General features: G+C 36.4%; 1 protein-coding gene across 9 annotated transcripts in view; it reads left to right on the forward strand.

Moving 5' to 3' along the window:
• R3HDM1 (R3H domain containing 1) overlaps positions 1-20,950 on the forward strand; it is a 210,546-nt gene that overhangs the window by 34,152 nt on the left and 155,444 nt on the right. The window contains exon 1 of one of the 9 annotated variants that reach the window (XM_036253693.1): positions 17,244-17,390. The exons of the other annotated variants lie outside the window; for them this stretch is intronic. The gene's annotated coding sequence lies outside the window, so the exon portion shown is untranslated. Of the gene's footprint in view, positions 1-17,243; positions 17,391-20,950 lie in introns of those variants that run through there. 9 annotated transcript variants of the gene reach the window in all.

Below are 20,950 nucleotides of genomic sequence, written 5' to 3' on the forward strand. Positions count from 1 at the left end.
ATAGAGAATGCTTAGAATATACTTGTCACATAGTAAAACCTTTGTAAGCAATAGCTCTTGATCCTTCTGTTGTTTTTGTTTAAGAATTAGAAGAATCTGTTCCTCTGTTGATAAATTTAGATCTGATTATTTTTTTGTCAACAGCTTTTATATTAAATAGGTTATTTGAGATGTATAGTTCAAGATTTAAGCAACTAAATTATTCTTATTTTCTGCTACTTAAACTTGTGTTTCGTCATTTTATTCTGGATTAATTCTCCAACTTTGTTATTTGCTGTAGAAGTTAAGTGATCCAGGTGTTAAATATCATGTGTTATCTTAAAGCATTTCTTTTTTTTTTATCCTTACCCGAGGACATTTTTCCATTTTTTTTGTTCAGATAGAGTGGAAGGGAGAGAGAGGGAGAGGGAGAGGGGGAGAGAGAGAGAGAGAGAGAGAGAGAGAGAGAGAGAGAGAGAGAGAGACATCCATGTGAAAGGGACACATCGAATGGCTGCCACCGCACAACCAACCAGGTCCAGGGACAAATTGCAACCGACGTACATGCCCTTAGCGGGAACCGAACTCGGGTCTCTCTGGACCACAGGTCGATGCTCTAACCGCTGAGCCAAACTGGCCAGGACTTAAAGCATTTCTTAAAGTGTTATTTCGTGTCATAATATCTCTAATATTTAGGAATGCGGAAGCGATTCCTGCCTTGGTCCTACCCTTGGCAAACAATTATCTTTTATTCATTTGTGTTTAGTGATAAGATGTCTGCATCATAATTGGTTACCTTCACCTCTCAGAAATCTATTTTGTATAACTTAGTTATCAGCCACGAAGGTGATGATCAACACAGGAAATCCACCAACTTGCCAGAAAACTTTGGGGGAGAGCTTATTGATTACATTATGCATCCCACACCTAGTGTAATAATTAAGAATCAATTTCCCTTTGCAGAATCTGGTTCTTCCAAAGTTGTAGAAATAAACATACAAAGAAAGAAATTAAGTAATTCTTATACATTGTTGTAGAGATGTGTATAACAAAGCTGCTCACCAGTATTGCCAGAGGTCTTCTTGCTCTTGCATGAGATCATTTGTACATTTTGATTTTTCAAGGTGCTTTGGTCTTGATTTGTATTGGTTGTCTCATTTTCAAAACTGTTTTTGATACATGTGTACTTTTTGGCCAGATTCCTTCTGTAAGACTTTATTAGGCAATGGCTTTATAAAAAATTGCCTTTGTACCCCTCAGAAAAATCAACATACACCTTATTATCATTCTTTGACTCTCCTCTCTTGAGCCCAAAAAGAACTATACATTGTTCTTTAACACATGTCCATACTACCAGAATTCCTAAAGTTAGTATAATTTGTTGTTGTTGTTGTTAATGAGGAGTGTAAAATGTTTGTTAGAATTTACTTTTCGAATATGTTAGATATAAATTGAACTTCATCAAATTATAAAGTTTTGTATCTCAAATGACACTCTAAAGAAAAGTAAAAGACAACCCACAGTAAAGGAAAAAATATTTGCAAATACAGAGTGTGGCAAAAGCAGGTTTACAGTTTTTCATATAGAAAATAATATAATATATAATAATACAAGTGTTAACTGTCTTTCACATACTCACAACTGTAAACCTACTTTTGTACCACCCCTGTATTTACCTGAGGAGGGACTTGTAGACAGAAAATACAAAAAGAACTCCTACAGCTATTTAAAATAAGACACATCACCTAATTTTAAAATGGGCAAATGATCTGAATAGACCTTTTTCCAAAGAAGATATACATATGGTCAATAAACCATGGAGAGATACTCAGCATCATTAGCCATCAAGGGAAAGAAATGCAAATCAAAACCACAGTGAAATACCGCTTCATACCCACTATAATAAAAAAGACAGATAATGAAATTTGCAGGGATGTAGAGAAATTAGAACTCTCCTACACTGCTGGTTGGAGTATAAAATTGTACAGCCACTTAGGAAAATACAGAGTTGTCATTTTGACTCAACAGTTTGTCTCCTAGATACATATAGCCAATAGAAATGAAACATACGTGCACATAAAAATTGATACATTACTGTTCACCACAGCATATTCATAATAGCCAAAAGATGGAAACAGAAATGTCCTCGGTTAACTAATGAAAAGCTATATATGAAATTCCAAGAATAGGGAAATCTATAGAGATAGTAGATTAATGATTATCTAGGGTTGGGTGAGAAATGTATTAATTAGAAGATAATAGCTAAACAGTATAGTTTCTTTGTGACATGATATAAATGTTCTAAAATTTATTGTGATAGTTACACAACTCTGTGAATATACTACAAATTTTTCCATTTTACACTTTGAATGGGCAATTATATTGTATGTGGATTATGTCTCAAAGCTGTTACCAAACATAAATTTTAAGGAGGACTTACAAATAATTGAAGATGAGTTGGCTAGCTACTGTCTCCCCATTTTTATTCAAAACATATTGAATAAGTAAAATAAATCTACAAAAATTTGAAGACAGCATAAGTTGAGAGAATTTAAGTAAAAACAAAAAATCCTACCAAATCCAGTGTGTAATCTTTCACACTCTCATTCCTACCTGCCCTAAGACTTTGTGGCAAGGAAAGGCAAATAAACAAAAGGAGAGGGCGAAACAGAGAAGCTAAGCTCGATCTAAACACCAGAAAAAGAAGGTCTATCCTGAAAATTGGGAAAGAAGAAGAAAAGAGCCCTGGCCACGTAGCTTAGTTGGTTAGAGCGTCATCCCAAAATGCCAAGGTTGCAGGTGTGATCCCTGATTAGGAATTGTAGGATAATCAACCAAAGAATGCATAAATAAGTGGAACAACAAATTGATATTTTCCTCTCTCTCTCTCTCTCTCTCTCTCTCTCTCAAATCAATAAATAAAACTTAAAAAAGATCCAGATCAGAGTAGGAAAGGGACTCAAAAATACATGCAGTTTGGCCCTGGCCAGTTTGGCTGAACAGTTAGAGTGTCAGCTCGTGGACTAAAGAATTGCGGGTTTGATTCCGGTCAAGAGCACGTACCTCGGTTGCTGTTCAGATCCCGGCCCTGGTTGGGATCATACAGGAGGCAACCAATTAATGTGTCTCTCTCACATTGATGCCTCCCCCCCCCACACACACACACATACACATACCATCTGAAGATAAATGGAAAAATATCATCCGGTGAGGATTAAAAAAAAACAAAACAAAAAGAAAAATACAGTTTGAAGCAATAGTCTTCAAAATTCATAGTTTCTAGGAGAGAGAAAAAGGTACATAGGGAAGGGAGAAGCGAAGAAGCATCCTTTCGTATTTGGGTTGTTAAATAGAAAATAGCCCGCCCCATGCACCAAGAGGTTGGCAGTTTGAATACAGGTCAGGGCCTAGGTTGTAGGGGGGCATGCCAATCGCTGTTCTCTCTCTTTGATATCTTTATCTCTATCCCTCTCCCTTCCTCTCTCTTAACATCAATAAAATAAAATATAATTTAATAAAAAAAGAAAATAAAACAAAGTGAGGAAATTGAGAATCCAGCAAAACAAAGAGAACCACAAAATTGCAAGATTCATAACCAACTTTTCCTCCCAGAACAAAATAATTGGCTGAAATATCTGGACTTTGCAATATTGACAGAAGAGGGCACCATTAAATTAGGAATCTGTTTATCAGTAAACTAGTGTTCAAATGAAAATTTATAACCTCAAACACATTTATCTGTAAAAATGAAAATAAGTGAATTAAGTTTCCAGCTCAAAACAAAATCTAGAAGAACAGCAATAAATCAAACCTAAGCAGAGCACAAGGAAACAAATAATAACAGTAAGATTAGAAGTTAATAAGGTAGAGATTAGAAAAATAGTAGACCGAATTAAGCTATATTTTGAATTTTTAAATTATCAAAATAGACAAATTATTAGCTTCCTTGATCATGTAAAGGAATAACACAAAAGTATGCATAATAGGGGTGAAAATAACTATTGAAGACCATTTTTAAAAAATTTTAAATCACAAAAGACTATATAGCAGACCTCACAACAGTTTGAAAATCTGGATGAATAATTTCCTAGGGAAAGCAGATTGGCAAAATTAAACCAATTAATTTCCATAGAAGAAATAAAGAATGTTATTAAGAAATTAGCCCACTAAAGAGTATCAGCTAAAAAGCCAGATGGTTTCACAAAGGAATTCTACCAAACTTTCAAAGACCATATAGTTCCATTGTTGTATAAATTATTCTAGAGCATTGAAAGTATAGAAAGATTCCTAATTCTTTAATTGAAGCAAATATAGTATTCATATGTAAGACTGATAAGAAAAGCACAAAATAAACAACTGTGAACCAATATTCATTGTAAATATTGATGCAAAAATACTAAGTAAAATAACACCATTGTTATTATTAACTAATACACCATTACCGTGTGAGATTTATTTCAGGAATACAGAGATGGTTCAGTATTAGGATACCCATTAATATCATATTCCATATTAATAGATTTGGGAAGAAAAATTTATCTCCTCAGATACTAAAAGAGCCTTCAAAAAAATTTCACCTGTATATGATAAAAGTAAAATACAAAACACATGCACACTCAGGAAAATAGAATTTGCAGAATATGTTTTAAAAATAATTTTTAGCCCTGGCCATTTTGGCTCAGCAGATCGAGTGTTGGCCCTTGGACCAAAAAGGCCCAGGTTTGTTTTCCGCTAAGGGCATGTACCTGCTGAGTCAAACCAGCTAGGGCTTTTTCAGAATATCTTACTGTACTGTACATACAGTGTGGATATGCTGGACAGGGACAATTCACCTCCTGGGCAGGTCAGAGCAGGACAGTGGGAGATTTTACCACACAACTCACAACATCACATGATTTAAAACTTTTGAATTGTTTAAATATTTTTTGGGCCACAGTTGACCACAAGTAACAGAAAGTGAAACTGGATAAGAGGTAACAACTGTACTATAAATCTTCTACAGTTAAAGATGTCCTATTGATTGACACATGAATAAACAATAAAGCAGTGGAATAGAAAGCCCAGAAAGAAACCAAGCTATGCCCTGGCCAGTATGGCTCCGCGGTTAGAGCATTGGCCTGCAGTCCAGAGACCCGGGTTCAGTTCCTGCTAAGGGCGTGTACCTCGGTTGTAGTTTGTCCCCGGCCCTGGTTGGTTGTGTGGGTGACAGCCACTCGCTGTGTCCCTTTGACATCGATGTTTCTCTCTCTCTTCTTCTCTCTCCCTCCCACTCTATCTGAACAAGAAATGTAAAAATGCCCTTGGGTGAGGATTAAAAAAAAGAAAGAAACCAAGTTATAAGTAGAAACAATAAAAGTGGCATTTTCAAATCACTGAGGTAGAGATGGACTTTTTAGTGAGTAGTGCCAGGATATCTGTGTAGCCATTTGGAAAGAGATAAATTAGATCCAAATCTTGTACAAGAATAAGCTTAACATTGAAATCTATACACAGATGTTCATAGCATTTTTCTTAATAGCCAAAAAGAGGAAACAACCCAAATGTCTTATAAGCTGATAAGTGGATAAACAAAATGTTGTGTATCCATACAATGGAATATTATATTGCAATAAAAAGTGGAAATACAGCTCTGGCCAGTGTAGCTCAGTTGGTTGGGTGTTTTCCCATATACCAGCAGGTCACCAGTTCGATTCCCTGTCAGGGCACATGCCTCAGTAGCGAGCTTGATCCCCAGTTGGGGTTGTGCAGGAGGTAGTTAATCAATGTTTCTCTCTCTCTTTCTCTCCCTCTCCCTTCCTTTCATCTAAGGAAAATCAATAAAAATATATATTTTTTAGAAAGTAGTGATACATTCTATAACATGGAAGAAATCTGACAACATTCTAAGTTAAAGAAGGTAGTCACAAAAGGCTGCCTATTGTATTCTATTTAAATGAAATGTCCATAATGGGCAAAATATAGCAACACATAGTAGATTCCCGGGGCTGAGGGAGTTGGAGGTAAAGAGGAGTGACTGCTGAGAGATACAGTATTTCTCTTTGGGATGATGAAAATATTCTAAAGTTGGTTGTGGTGAAGGTTGTACAACTCTATAACTATATTAAACATTATTGAATTAGATACTTTAATGGTTGAAATGCGTGCTATATGAATTATATAGCAAATAGAGCTGTTACCAAAATATAAATAAGTAAATAAACTCCAAATGTATTAAGAATCCAAATATTAGGCCCTGACCGGTTTGGCTCAGCGGTTAGAGCATCGGCCTGCGGTCTAGAGAGACCTGGGTTCAGTTCCCGCTGAGGGTGAGTACCTCAGTTGCAGTTTGTTCCCAGCGCTGGTTGGTCGTGTGGATGGCAGCCACTCAATGTGTCCCTTTCGCGTCCATGTTTCTCTCTCTCTCTTCCTCTCTCCCCCTCCCACTCTGTCTGAACAAAAAGTGGAGTAATGTCCTCGGGTGGGGATTAAAAACTAGACAAAAGAATCCAAATGTTAGAAAGACAGAGACAGTGAACAAGTACTAGAAGCAGACATTGGCTTTTCTTCTTAAATACTGGTGTATGGAAAGACTTTGTCACTGTAACTCAAAATCCGGAATCTGTAAAAGGTTGGTAAATTTGACTACATAAAAATAAAGTTTTGCTTGGCGGAAACAACTGTGAAAAAGTCAAAAGGACAGCCGACAGACTAGAAGAAAATATTTTCACATATACCACAGACAAATGGCTGATATCCTTAGTATATAAAGCACTCTTAATAATTAAAGGACAAAAAATATTGAGAGACAGAGGACCAAAGATGTGATAGAAAAATGAGGAAAAGACATAAATGGATAAGACTTCCGGTCAAGATGGCGGCGTAGGTAAACGCGGTATCGCGTCCTCCCACAACCACATCAAAGTTACAACTAAACTACGGAACAACCATCATTCAACACCGCCTGAAATCAAGCTAAATAGAAGTCCTACAACTACGGAATTAAAGCAGCAGCCACATCCAGATTGGTAGGAGGGGCAGAGGCGCGAGGCGCGAGGGGCGGTGGCGCGAAGGGCTGGCCCCACACCCACGTGTGGCGGATAAAAATCAAGAGGACACCTTGGCTGGGAAGGTCCTTCCTGAGGACTGACGGGTCCCCGTCCCATACCAGGTGCCCCACTCAGGGTTCCAGTGCCAGGAAGAGAAGTCCCCATAACTTCTGGCTGGAAAAACCAGCGGGAACTGAGGCTCAGAGAAACTGATGCGGCTGGAGCCCCAGGCAGCTCCTTAAAGGGCCCGCGCACGGACTTATCGGACTCTCTCCCTCTAAACTTGGAGGGGAGGCAGCTCGAGGGGCACCAGAGACACACAGGGAAGAACTGAGCTGTTTGGCACTGGAGTGAGGACTGGAGAGGGGGCTTTCTCCGGGACAAACGTGCTGTCAGACGCCTTTGTTCCTTTGGTGAGCCCTTCCCTGGGGCGGCAGACAGCTGCCATATCTGGGACTCCAGCAACCTGGCTCACACTGTTGGCCCCGCCCTGCTGACTCCCTGAGGCCCCGCCCCACCTTACTTTAAGGCCCACCTAAGCTGTTGCCACTTGCTTAACCATAGGATTGTCCTGTCTTGGATCCTGCTTCAGGTTTTTCCTAAATTCTTTCAAACAAGCAGCATCTGGTCTCAGCCCCATACTGTTCGTTAAGTAATACACAGAAACAAACACAGGGAGGCAGCCAAAATGAGGTGACAAAGAAACAGGTCCCAAATGAAAGAACAGAACAAAACCCCAAGAAAAGAACTAAGCGAAATGGAGATAAGCAACCTAACAGATACTGAGTTCAAAATACTGCTTATAAGGATGCTCAATGAACTTAGTGAGAACCTCAGTGAACTTAGTGAGGGCCTCAAGAGCATAAAAAAGGACCAGTCAGGAATGAAGGATGCACAGTCAGAAATGAAGGAGGCATTAACTGAAATAAAGAATAATTTACACAGATTCAATAGTAGAGTACATAAATCCAAGAAGCAAACCATCGATTTGGAATATAAGGAAGCAAAAAACGCCCAATCAGAACAGGAAAAAGAAAAAAGAATCCAAAAAAATGAGGACAGTGTAAGGAGCCTCTGGGACAACTTCAAGCGTGCTAACATTCGCATCTTGGGGGTGCCCGAAGTAGAAGAGCGAGAACAAGAAATTGAAAAGCTGTTTGAAACAATAATGGCAGAAAATTTTCCTAACTTGGTGAAGGAAACAGACATACAAGTCCAGGAAGCACAGAGAGTCCCAAATAAGATGAACCCCAAGAGGCCCACGCCAAGACACATCATCATCAAAATGCAAAAGGTTCAAGACAAAGAGAGAATCTTAAAAGCAGCAAGAGAAAGGCAGCTAGTTACCTACAAGGGAGTTCCCATTAGGCTGTCAGCTGATTTCTCAAAAGAAACTTTGCAGGCCAGAAGGGAGTGGCAAGAAATATTCAGAGTGATGAAAACCAAGAACCTACAACCAAAATTACTCTATCCTGCAAAGCTGTCATTTAGAATCGATGGCCATATAAAGAATTTCCAAGACAAGAAAAAGTTAAAGGAATTCCTCACCACCAAACCGGTATTATATCAAATGATGAAGGGTCTTTTTGAAGAAAAAGAAATATATGAACAAACAAAATGGCAATGAATACTCATCTATCAACAATGGAATCTACAAACAAAACGAACAGGTAGAACAGAAAAATTCTCATAGATACAGAGAATATTTTGTTGGTTGCCAGATGGGAGGGGGGGTTGGGGGAATGGGTGAAAAAGATGAGGGGATTAAGAAGTACAAATTCATTGCTAGATTGAAAAACCTCAAAGGGATAGGGGTTGGGGGGTGGGAAGAAATAAAGCAAAGAACTTATGTGCATATGGACACTGATAACAGTGTGGAAAAAGGCGGAAGAGGGGCGGGAGTGGGGAGGAGGGAGTTAATGGGGGGAAAATGAGGAACATCTGTAATATATTCTACATTCAACAATAAAGATTTAAAAATAAAAATAAATAAATTTTTTTTAAAAAGACATAAGTGGATAACTGACACAATGTAAATATAACCCTTAATACCAAAATAAATAACACATCCTCAAAATTTAAAAAATACAATTTAAAACAGCATTCTTATCTATCAAATTGGCAGAAATTAAAAAGAATGACAACATGTCCTGTTTCGGGACTATTGGGAAGTAGGCACCCTTTATTATACACTACTGATGGAAATACAAACTGCCTTTCAGAGGGCAGTTGGCAATACCTAATAAATCTACATACGTACTTTTGACCCAACACTCTAGTTCTTAGAAATCTTCTCTAAAGACTTCCTTCCATATCACAAATGTATTCATTTTAAGAGTGTAATTGCAAAATATTGAAATGCCCATACCGAAGAATGACTGAATAAATTAAGGTACAACCACACAACAGAGTACTATGCACCTGTAAGAAAGATTGAGGAAGATCTCAACTGTTATGGTGCAATTAAATGAAAAGAGTAAAGCACAAAGAGTGTCTAGCATGCTATTCTTCATGAAGAATGTATATAAAGAAAGATGTATGCACATGTATCTGCTTATTTGTACAAAAGAATGAAATTAGTTTCCTACAGGGAATGGGAATGGGTAGGAAGGGATAGAAAGATTGGAGCTAATGGGAATGAGATACAAGAGATGAGAGGGGAGCAACACTTTTCCAACTGTACTTTTTTTTGTAAGTCTGACACTTATAACTCTAGTAATTTATCACATACCCTATGAAAATAAATACAAATAAGTCTGGATGTGTGTTTGGGGAAGGCTAAGGGAGGGAGTATTCCAAAATGGGATCAAAACAGTAACAAATGAATCTTACTGTATTAAAAATGAATACCATAATCATGCTGACTTGAGTAGGGAAGAGAGGGAACTAAGTAACTTTGGAAAACAGTGTTTTGGTTATGTACTCTAAGGTTAAAGACAAAAGGAACAAATATTGTAGTCTGCGTAATAAATGTGTTTCTCACAGAGATATTAGGAATTCTGAAACTCTTTTGTATATTCTGAGATTGAACAAGTAAATGAATATATTATGAATTATGAAAGTATGATTTCTTGCTTTTGAGTAAGCAGTTACAGATAAAGAAAGGAATAGGCTAGAATGAACCCTGTTTTCTTTGACTAGAGTTGGAGATATTCATATAAACCCATGCTTTTTTATATATGCAGATTTAGAAATACAGAAATAAATATAGATGTATGAATGTATATGTCCTACTTCTGTCCTGAGATGGGCCAAGAGCAGTGAGACCTCATCACAGTGAGCACATGAATGCCCAGATCTTCTCTAAATATTCTCCAGAGAAAGGAACTCTGAATCCTTGAAGAAATGGTTAAGCCTGAAGCTGGGGTAGGGAAAATACAAGATGGGCCTGGAACATCTCATGGTACCAGAATGTAATTTTTAAAAATGAAAGTATTGGATTATGACCCATAGAATAAAATATATATACAGATACTCATACATATAAATAAATACATAAATAAATGGGGAGTATGGATAGCACTTTCTTACAATGGAATTCTAATTAGTATAGAAGAAAAGAGGGAAATTAAAATCACCATTCGGCAAACAGCACGGTAATAATTACTGCATGCAAGAACTATCAATGGATGCTAAAATCAGTGAGTGAAATTATGAGAAACAGGATATTTTCAAAGTCACAAAATACCTCCCCCCCACAAGATTCTTATTAGTTGCAAAGGGGAAAATAGTAACTCTAGGAAAAACATGGCAGACAACACCTTAACCAAGTTACAAAGTAAATTATCACCAATTGTAAGACATATCAACTTGTATATATTCAGATATGGTACACTGAGAAGGGCATAATTTCATTTCGTGGTATTCTTGCCAAAACTGCATACTCTAATTAGGATAGAGCAAACTTAAACTGGTTATACTACAAAATAACTGACCAGTGTTTTTCAGAGTTACAAAGATTATGAGAGACAAAGTCTGAGGAACTCACAGTATGGTGGAGATTAAGCAGACATGACAACTAAATGCAATGTGAGATCCTGGATTGGATTCTAGAACAGAAAAAAGGATATTAGTGGGGAACTGGAAAATTCATTTGCTAAAGGAATTTGAATAAGGTGTGTAGATTAGTTAATAGTATTCTCTCAGTGTTAATTTTCTGATTTCAGTAATTGCACTATAATTATGTATCATTATCATTGGGGAAGTTGAATGGAGTGTACAGTATTCTATTTTCACAACTTTTCTCCAAGTCAAATTATTTCCAAATCAGTTTTTTTTTTTTAATCCTCACCCGAGGACATATTTGCATTTATCTTCAGATAGAGTGGGGGAGAGAGAGAGAGAGAGAGAGAGAGAGAAACATCCATGTGAGAGAGATACATCTACTGGTTACCACCCACAGGACCCCAACCGGGGTATGTGCCCTTAGCAGGAACCGAACCTGGATCTCTCTGGTCTGCAGGTCGACGCTCTGACCACTGAGCCAAACCAACCAGTGCTCCAAATAAGTTTTTAAAACAGGTAAGGGTTTAAGATACAGGTATCTCTTGATACCTGAACTCTTGTTACCAAAACAGAGAAACCAGATAGATTTTGATAAAACAATAACCTTTGCTATCAGAACTCTTATTAGTTGAACTTAGGATAAACATAGATTCACAAGATGCATGTATTATTGATGTTTTTGTTGCAGTATTACTGAAACAGTTTAAATAGAATTTTTTATGCCCCAGGAGTCAGCCTTCAACTCCTTACTTATTCTCTGTATATACTCTCCCTTAGAGGGCTTATCCATTTATTTGGCATCAGCTATTTTCTAAGTAAAAAATCTGTTCATGTCACTAACCTAAATGTCTTTATTGTCTCTCTAATTAGTCTCAGGAAAAGTTCCAGGTCTTCAACTTCACTCACAAGTCCTTGCCTGTTTTACTCCTCTCTCATCTTCAGGCTCACAAAAAACTTACCATTCCTTGGCACTACCCTAACACTACACGAGTCAAGTCACTTAATCTATTTGTACCTCTTGTCTTTTCACCTTCAAAATAGGGATAATAATGTCTCTTTTAGGGTTATTGTTATGAGGACTAATTAAATTAATATTTTTTGAGCTACTTACTACCTGGCATACTACATATGCCACATTTTTATGACATAAGTAGGAAATAAGAATAAATTGACATTAATCTTAGGTGATTGCTACTGAAGCACCATTTTTTTCATCTAACTGCACATTTGTATTAATTGGACAGGAAACACATCACGAAGTACCTCCACTTCAGGAGAGAAAAGACTCAGGTGCAACATGGCATCTAAATATAAGTAATAAGACTACTGGAGACTCATTGTGACAGGACATAGGAAAAAGCAGTCTAGGAATGAACTTCATGGTTCACAAGGTGAAAGTAATCCTTGCTATGAGGAACATAATTCCTTCATATTTATATTATATACCTTTGCAATTTATCAAATCTAGTAAGAAAAAACAAATCAGTAGGTTAGGCCAGGTTAATGTTGGGCCATGTCCGAGTAATATGTGATAGAAACTTGTTATAGAATCTGATTGGCTAGTTTATGCTAAGACTGCTATCCACCCCTGGCTGGTTTGGCTCAGCGGTTAGAGCGTCGGCCTGCGGTCCAGAGAGACCAAGGTTTGGTTCCTGCTAAGGGCACGTACCTCGGTTGCAGTTTGTCCCTGGCCCTGGTTGGTCATGCGGGTGGCGGCCACTCGATGTGTCCCTTTCACGTCGATGTTTCTCTCTCTCTCTCTCTCTCTCTCCCTCTCTCTGAACAAAACATGAAAAAATGTCCTCGGGTGAGGATAAAAAAAAAAAAAAAAAAAGACTGCTATCCATTTTATTTTAAGACAGTCATTATGTCATTTCACTTCTGAGCTGTAGTTTCCTGAACTATAAAACAGCGTTGAAGGATTCTGAGGTTCATTGCAAGTGTAAAATTACTATTAGTATTTCATAAACCAAAGAAAGCATTTTACTAATAGTGTATAATATAAATAGAACTGTGCTGACCAAGCCAACTCAAGATTTTTATACTTTTATAGTTTATTGACAATTATTATAAATAAATGTTTTTATTGAGTGACCTATTCTGGCTGATAAATAAAAATAGAACACAGGAAATGAATTTCTATCTTTTATGTTACTGTAATTTCATATTCAGTAAAAGTAACAGAATTTTATGGGAATGAGGAAATTTCCAGGGTCCAGATGCCTTGGTTATCTTGTGTTCTCTGGGCCATTGCCATATGTCTCTTAACACACAATACCACATGGGGAGAGTATCTTAAAACAAGGAGTGGGTTGTGGGTGTTGGTGCAGAAACCCACATTGTCAGGCATGAATTAGTAGAAAGAACCCTTCCTTAGCAGGATAATGTCCTCTGTATCCTATATTTTATACTTCAAAATGTGATATTTTTTAGAGACAGACTTAGAGAATAGGCAGGCAGCTCTGTGTGTATTATGGGAGGTAGAGGGACCGAGCAAAAAAGAACTCATGGACATAGGCAACAGCATGGTGATGGCGGGATGGGGATGGGTAGGTGGAAGTGGAAGAGGGCATAGAGGGGATAAATGGTGACTGAAAAAAATAAAATATAATTTAAAATGTGATATTTTTACTTCACATTAAAGTACAGTTTAAAAGGTATATTAAATTCCTGCCCAACTGGTGTGGCTCAGTGGATTGTGTGTCATCCCATGGATTGAGAAGTCCTGGCTGGATTGCCAGTTAGGGCACATACCCGGGTTTTGTGCTCGATCCCCAGTAGGGGGCGTGCAGGAAACTGCTGATAGATGTTTCTCTCTTTCCCTTCCTCTCTCCCTAAAAAATTAACAAACATATTTAAAAATTCCTAATATACAAAAATGCGACGGTAAATATAAGATCTCAAAAAGAAAAAAAAAGATTTCTGGAAAAGGTTGACCAAAAGAGTTTAAAGATAGTGTAATGAACATCAGCCTCTGGCTTTACCAGTTCTTAACATTTTGTCCCTTTTTTGGGGGGAAGGGTCTCTCTCTCATATTTTTATCACACCCCCAGAATTTCACATTGATAAAATATTGGCATCTAATATACTAACCATATTTATATTCTCCACTTGTTCTCCTTTATAGCTTTTGACAAAACAGAATCTGGTCAGATATAATGCTTAATATTTGTTGTCGTGTCTCTAGTCTTTTATAATTTTGCCTATTTTTTGTTTGTTTCATAATATTGATATTTGAAGAGTTCAAGCTAGCTGTCTTACACAATGATCCACAGTCTAAATTTGTCAAATTGTTTCCTTACGATTAGATTCAGATTAAATGTTTTCAGAGGAATACTGTGTAGGTGATCAGGAAGCATATACGGTTAGCCTGTCATATTATTAGTAGTATTAAACTTGATCACTTGGTTAAGGTAGAGAATGTCTTGTTTAATAACACCTAATAGGGTTTTGTCATCTATTCATGATCCTTGTCAGAATGTTATTAAATTAGTAGTCACAAAATACTGATTTTCTGCTCAGAAAATGTTAAATTTCTAAAAAAATTAGTTCTCATAAGATGGCCCTTAGTAATGATAATCATTTGCTTTTTTGTGTGTAGTTTTTCTTTATTGATTTTAGAGAGAGATGGAGAGAGAGATAGAAACATCGATGAGAGAGAACATTGATTGGCTGCCTCCTGTATGCCCCCCACTGGGGATTTGGCCCACAACCTGGGCATATGCCCTGACCAGGAATCGAACTGGCAATATCTTGGTGCATGGGTCGATGCTCAACCACTGAGCCACACCAGCCATGCTCATTTGCTTTTTTTTATTTAGAATGTCTTGGGCAATATGTGAGAGAATTAGGTTCAAATGTTATTTTCACTTTTAAAGGTCGAGTACTTAAAAAGCCATGTAAGAACTAAGGCATCAGAAAATTTAGAAAGTTTATCAGCAGTGTCAATAATTAGATTTAGACAATTAAATTTCTGTTATTACTTCCATCATTGCCCCAGTTCCTATAATTCAGTTGGGAGTTATCTCTTTACCTTATAACTCTAGTTAAACACTGTGTTAATAGAGTCAGTGTGCCTCTGTTTTTGCAGATGAAGTTGCTGAATATTCTAAGAAATACAGTATGAAATTTAGATGCAAGCACAAAATCAATGTTTAATTCATATTTCTCTTTTTGAGAATTTATTCTTTGAAAGTTTGTCTTTTTACCTGACATTGGTAGCATGTTTTAAGCACAGTTATAAGACATCATTAGAAACCTTTCTAAATGTTTCAAATTTCACACTAAACACTTAAAACTAACATATGTAATTAATGGTGTAGTATCCAAAGATAATATTGACGTTTCTGTCTTATTAGCTAGTTGTAGGTTGTTCCTAAATTAAGCGTTCATTATCAGAGTTCATGATTAACAGCTAAGTCCATTCCCTTCGGAATTAGAGGGATGCTTCTACTTGACAGTAGTAATTACTACATCTTAAAATATTTTAACTATGATTTTTCACTAATTTAGAATTACTTGAATTTATAAGACCTGACAATTTTTATAACTCAAAGAGAAATAGAATCATTTGAAATATTAGCATTTCATGTACACAAGTGAATTTATCCTGATTTTTTTTGACTAGTAGAAATACTCATTTTAATTTTTGCTGCAATAAAAGTGCATTATTCTGCATTTTAGTTTGTCCATCTGTTTCATAACAACAGCTCTTATTACAGTTTTTAAGGAAAGTTGCCTCGAATATATGTTTCTCATAAGTAACGAAGATGTTATCTGAGAAAAAAAATCATTTGTACCCTTTGATAAAAGTTGAACCATTTCTGAAAAAGTCAGGGCTTTAGATATTTGTTTTTGGGGTGCTCAGGCTGGTACTTAATTTTTACCTATTGCAAGTAAGCATCTGGGTACCAAAAAGTACAGGGCATGGTAAAGTACTATACACTGGAAAATAGGTCTTTGGGGAAACTTTAATGTGAAAGCTCTCAAACAAGAATCACTGATATTAGCTGTCTTACCACCTTTGTTGTTTGAATGGTCAGGGAAGGTTTTGTGGATTTATATCTATTATTAACTTAAATCTACTTACAGGGCTGAAATTGAGCCTATTTTGAAAAAGCAATAACATTTACAAGTTACAAAGTCGGTGTTTTATTTTGCTGTTTACTAGGCTGGTATATAGAATACTGCTGATCTGTAGGGTTATATAAACTATAAAACTTAACCTTTTAGTGGCAAAGAAAAGTAGTATTTCTGGTTAGTGGTATTCATTTTTTCTTGTAATACTACAGGTAATGATGAGCCTTGTCTGATATAGAATCCTTATACAGCATTCCTATATGCTAATAGAAAATATAATCTTTGTTTCACAAAACGGGAAACACAGGCAGGTGCTTTGCCCAGCTATCACAAAAATCAGTGGTTAGAATTTTTTTTAAATACACATGTACACTTATTCAGTATTCTGCCCAGTAGACACAATCTGTTTTGTATCTTCTTCATTTTATTTTGTCTATGTTCTTATAGTTATTGAATGTTGAGTTTTTTTTAATTTGGTTTCAGTTGATTCCTTTTCTTGTAAGTTCACCACTTGAGCTGATACAGACAAGCATCTGACAGGCAGAATTGTCCTCTGATCACAGTACTATTGCTGTCTCCATCTGTTGGTATGAAGTAATGCTCCTGCCAGAATAAGCAAACTCATTTTAATTTTAGCAAAAACAAATTAAGAAATAAGGAATTATGCTCTTAATGCATTTTTTTTCTTTGCGACAATTAAGTCAGTTTGAAGATGCAAAACTATCATGGTATGTCAGCTTTTGTAGACAGATTGGTCTTTGATTTTTTTTTTTAAGCATTTTGTTAGGGATATTGAAGTGTCAAAAAGAGTTACTTAAAATCTGATGTATTAACCATGCGTAGATTCCATACATCTTGTTCCTTAGAGAATTAGAGGAAAATATCATTATCTCAACTTTTTTCATCTGTGTGAGGTCAAGCATTAGTGTACAACAAAATTTTAATAGTGAGAAATCTCAAAAATCCTGACAATCGGCACAGTTCATTGTTGTGGGCTTTTGCATCATTGCTTCTGAATTGCTAATGAAAAGCTCAATATAGCTTCTGATGCATTTCAGATATTCTGGGTGGTGACTGGCTAGAATGTTAATGACATCACAACATACAGCTGTTGACTTTCTATTGTCTCTGAGTCGTCAGCAAGTGCTTTAGACTGCTCTAAGCAGCACTCTCCCAATGCCGGACTAATCAGCTGGCTGTGTGTGCGATGAGCTCTGGAGGAGCAATGCAGAGCATCAGTATAAAGATACTATGCAAAGTACATTTTCATTCATTGATGAAGCAAATACCAGTACAATGAAGGTATGTGACTCTTAATTCATTTGCTAAACATGTATAAAAGGTAATCTTATATATGAAGAGTTATTTATGTTAGCTTAGTACAATAATTTTTGCTAGGGACATGTGTGGTAAAATTCTTGCCATGTCCAAGGTTTTTGTTTATTTTTGCAAAGATCTATTTGTTTAGGCTCATAGAATGAGGAGTAGGAGTCATTTGCTTCTTAGTATAAGTTTCTTCTCCCCTACCCCCCAAATTTGTGATACTCCTTGTACCCTGTTGATAGAATGGTTTATATGTGTGCTCATTGGTATTTGTATATAGCAGAACAAATTGTTGGTTAGAAAAATGACTTCTCTTTCAGGTTCATCTTAAAATAGGCATGCTGTACAGCTTGTTCAATCTTAAATTTCATTGTAGAACAAATACAGTGTGAATGAGAGCCTTCTTTTGGGAATTAAGAAAGTAAGAAGCTTAACTTTCAAAATTTATGTTAATTTTTTTACCCTTTTTGTAGGGGAAAAAGGTAGAATAATTTTTAAAGTGCTCATAACAGCATAACCTAGATCTGTCATTTCTATATTTAGCATAATCAAATACCACATTGCAAAAGAGAGCAAATGCTAATCAACTAAGTTTTTTAGAACTGGTTTTTAATCGTACTGTCTGAAAACTTTGACATTTATTTTGATATTTTGTGATTCTTCAAACTGGTATCTCACCATATTGGAGATACTGAATAACAAAAATATGTCCATTTGTGTGTAGCTGATTTATTTGAAAGGTTTTTGAAAGTTTTGCTTGCTTTTTACCTGGAATTAGCCAAAATTTTAACAGTATTTGAAATTGCTGTGATATTTTTTATCTTTCTCATATGAAACAATTATTTTGATCTTGATAAATAACTTTTATAGATGAGATAACAGGAAAATCACTAAATGGCCTTTCATCAGTGCTGAATAGCATTACTCTTTCATTTGTTTCTTTCTGATTTGCAACTCTCTAAGTAATTAAGATCATGAAAATATTAACAGCTATTATTAAAATGAGGGTCTTTTATCAGATTCATTATTTCAGCCTAATGCCAAGAGAACTTTATCTTCTTTTTTTTTTTAAGCTTCTGCTTAAATTTTGGATATTTCGTTCAGCAAAGATGTTTCTGCATTGATTTTGAAATTTTAAAGTAGTACATTAGAATATTATTCATCTTGATTACTGAGGGTTTTTTTTTTTAAGCTTCTGGTATTCTTTTAAGTTTTATGTTGAGAACTACAAAAGAAAAAATAAAATAAATAGCACATACTTTCCGTTCTTGCCTACAGCTGGTTTTATCCATCCTTTGTCACATTTTGCTTTTTTCCTTTTTTATAACCTTCCTTTTTCCTTTCTTTTCCTTAGGTTTCTGTTAGTGTCTCTCTGTGTACCCCCTGTACCGTGTGTGTGCACGTGTGTGTGTGCCTTCCTGGTGTTTGCCTCTCCCTCTCTGCCTGTCTTTTCTCCCTCTCTCTCCCTCCCTTCTCCAGTCATTGGTCTTTCCCACTTTGTTTAGGTCACTGCCTTTCTGTCCATCTCTACATGTTGTCTCAGTCTCTTTCTCTCTGTATGTGTATATCTATCTGTCTTTCCTACTCTGCGTGTCTGATTCTCCTTTCCCTGGTATCTCTCTTCCTGCGAAGCTGTCTCTGTATCTCCCTGTGTCTGTCTCTTGTTTTTCCTCTCTGTATCTTTCTTCCTCTCCTTTTTTGTTTGTCCATCTTTCCCTCTCCCTCTCTCTGTTTTTCAGTGTTCCCTTTCTCCCTCTTTCTGTCTGTTCCCAACACTTCCTTCTTCCTCTCTCATTCTTATTTTGTTCTTCTGTGCCTCTCTTCCTACCTTCCTCACTATTCCTGTTTGTGTCTTTTGGTTTCTCTGACTGCTGTTCTTTCTGTCATTCTTTCTGCCTCTATTATTACCTCTCTTGGCATTTTGCTCACTTTTCTCCCTACCTCCACATCTTTCCCCTGCCCAAGCTTTACTCGCATAACACTCTCCAGATTTTTATTGTCATACAGGTTTTCAATTTTCATTGAAACCAGTTTCAGTTTCAATTTTATTTTGGTTAATTAATGAATACATTTTAATTTATGTTAAACTCTGTACTTTATAAAAGAAATTATTGGGTATATAATTAATATATTTTGAATAGATTTTACTCTCTGCTCAATTTCTTTAATTTTTAGAAACATATGTTTAGGACTTACAAGTGGATTGAGATTAACTCATATTAAAATTATAATTTAAAATGTTTTGTCTTCCAAAGGTACACATCTTAGATTGTTAAAGGGAATTCTTTTTCTCTTCAATGATTTTTCCATTAATTTGTCAGGTTGGGTTTTTTTGTTTGTTTGTTTTTTGTTTTTGTTTTTTAATTTTTACTTATCAAGATACTTAATATCCCACTTCATAATTATGCTTCTGGTTATGGGTAAACTTTTTTTTTTTTCACTTATATGGCTTTTTTATATATCATTCTGTATTTTTCAAATGTTATAGTAGATATATGTTCAGGTGTTTTTCATTCATTTATTTATTTATTTTTTATTTATTTATTTTTTATCCTCACCCGAGGATATTTTTCCATTTTTTGTACAGATAGAGCGGGAGGGAGAGAGAGGAAGGGAGAGAGAGAGAAACATCGACATGAAGGGACACATCGAGTGGCTGCCACCCGCACGACCAACCAGGGCCGGGGACAAACTGCAACCGAAGTACGTGCCCTTAGCGGGAACCGAACCCGGGTCTCTCCGGACCTCAGGCCGACGCTCTAACCGCTGAGCCAAACTGGCCAGGGCTCATTCATTTATTTTTTAAATATGTTTTTATTGATCTTTTTTAGAGAGAGGAAGGGAGAGAAAGAATATCCTGAGAGAGAAACATTGATTGGCTCTCTCCTGTACACCCCCAACTGGGGATCGATTCTGCAACACAGGCATGTACTCTGACTGGGAATCAAACCGCTACCTCTCAGTTTGAGGGACAACGCTCAGTCCACTGAGCTACACCAGCCGGGCTTTCATTCATTTTTTTAACTTTATTTTGAAATAATTATAAGTTCATAGAGAGTAGCAAAAATAATAGAGAGAGGTCCCATGTGTGTTTTTATTTATTTTTTTTATCGTCACCCGAGGACACTTCTCCATTTTTTGTTCAGACAGAGTGGGAGGTAGAGAGAGGAAAAGAGAGAGAGAGAAAAACATTGACGTGAAAGGGACACATCAAGTGGTCGCCACCCGCACGACCAACCAGGGCCGGGGACAAACTGCAACCGAGGTACGTGCCCTTAGTGGGAACCGAACCCTGGTATCTCTGGACCGCAGGCCGACCCTCCAACCACTGAGCCAAACCGGCCAGGGCCCCATGTATGTTTTTAAAGATTTTTAACATTTTAAAATATTTCCCTCAAGATTTTGTATCTCATATCTCAGTATTTAAATATGAAGAACAAAAACTTAGCACTTACCTATTTACGTAATCACAAACCTAGCAACTGTCATCATATTGTTTTAATTTATTTTATAAAGCAGATTAAGACAGCAATTTTATG

The sequence above is a fragment of the Molossus molossus genome, unplaced genomic scaffold (assembly GCF_014108415.1).
Source record: "Molossus molossus isolate mMolMol1 unplaced genomic scaffold, mMolMol1.p scaffold_m16_p_11, whole genome shotgun sequence".
NCBI lineage: Eukaryota > Metazoa > Chordata > Mammalia > Chiroptera > Molossidae > Molossus > Molossus molossus.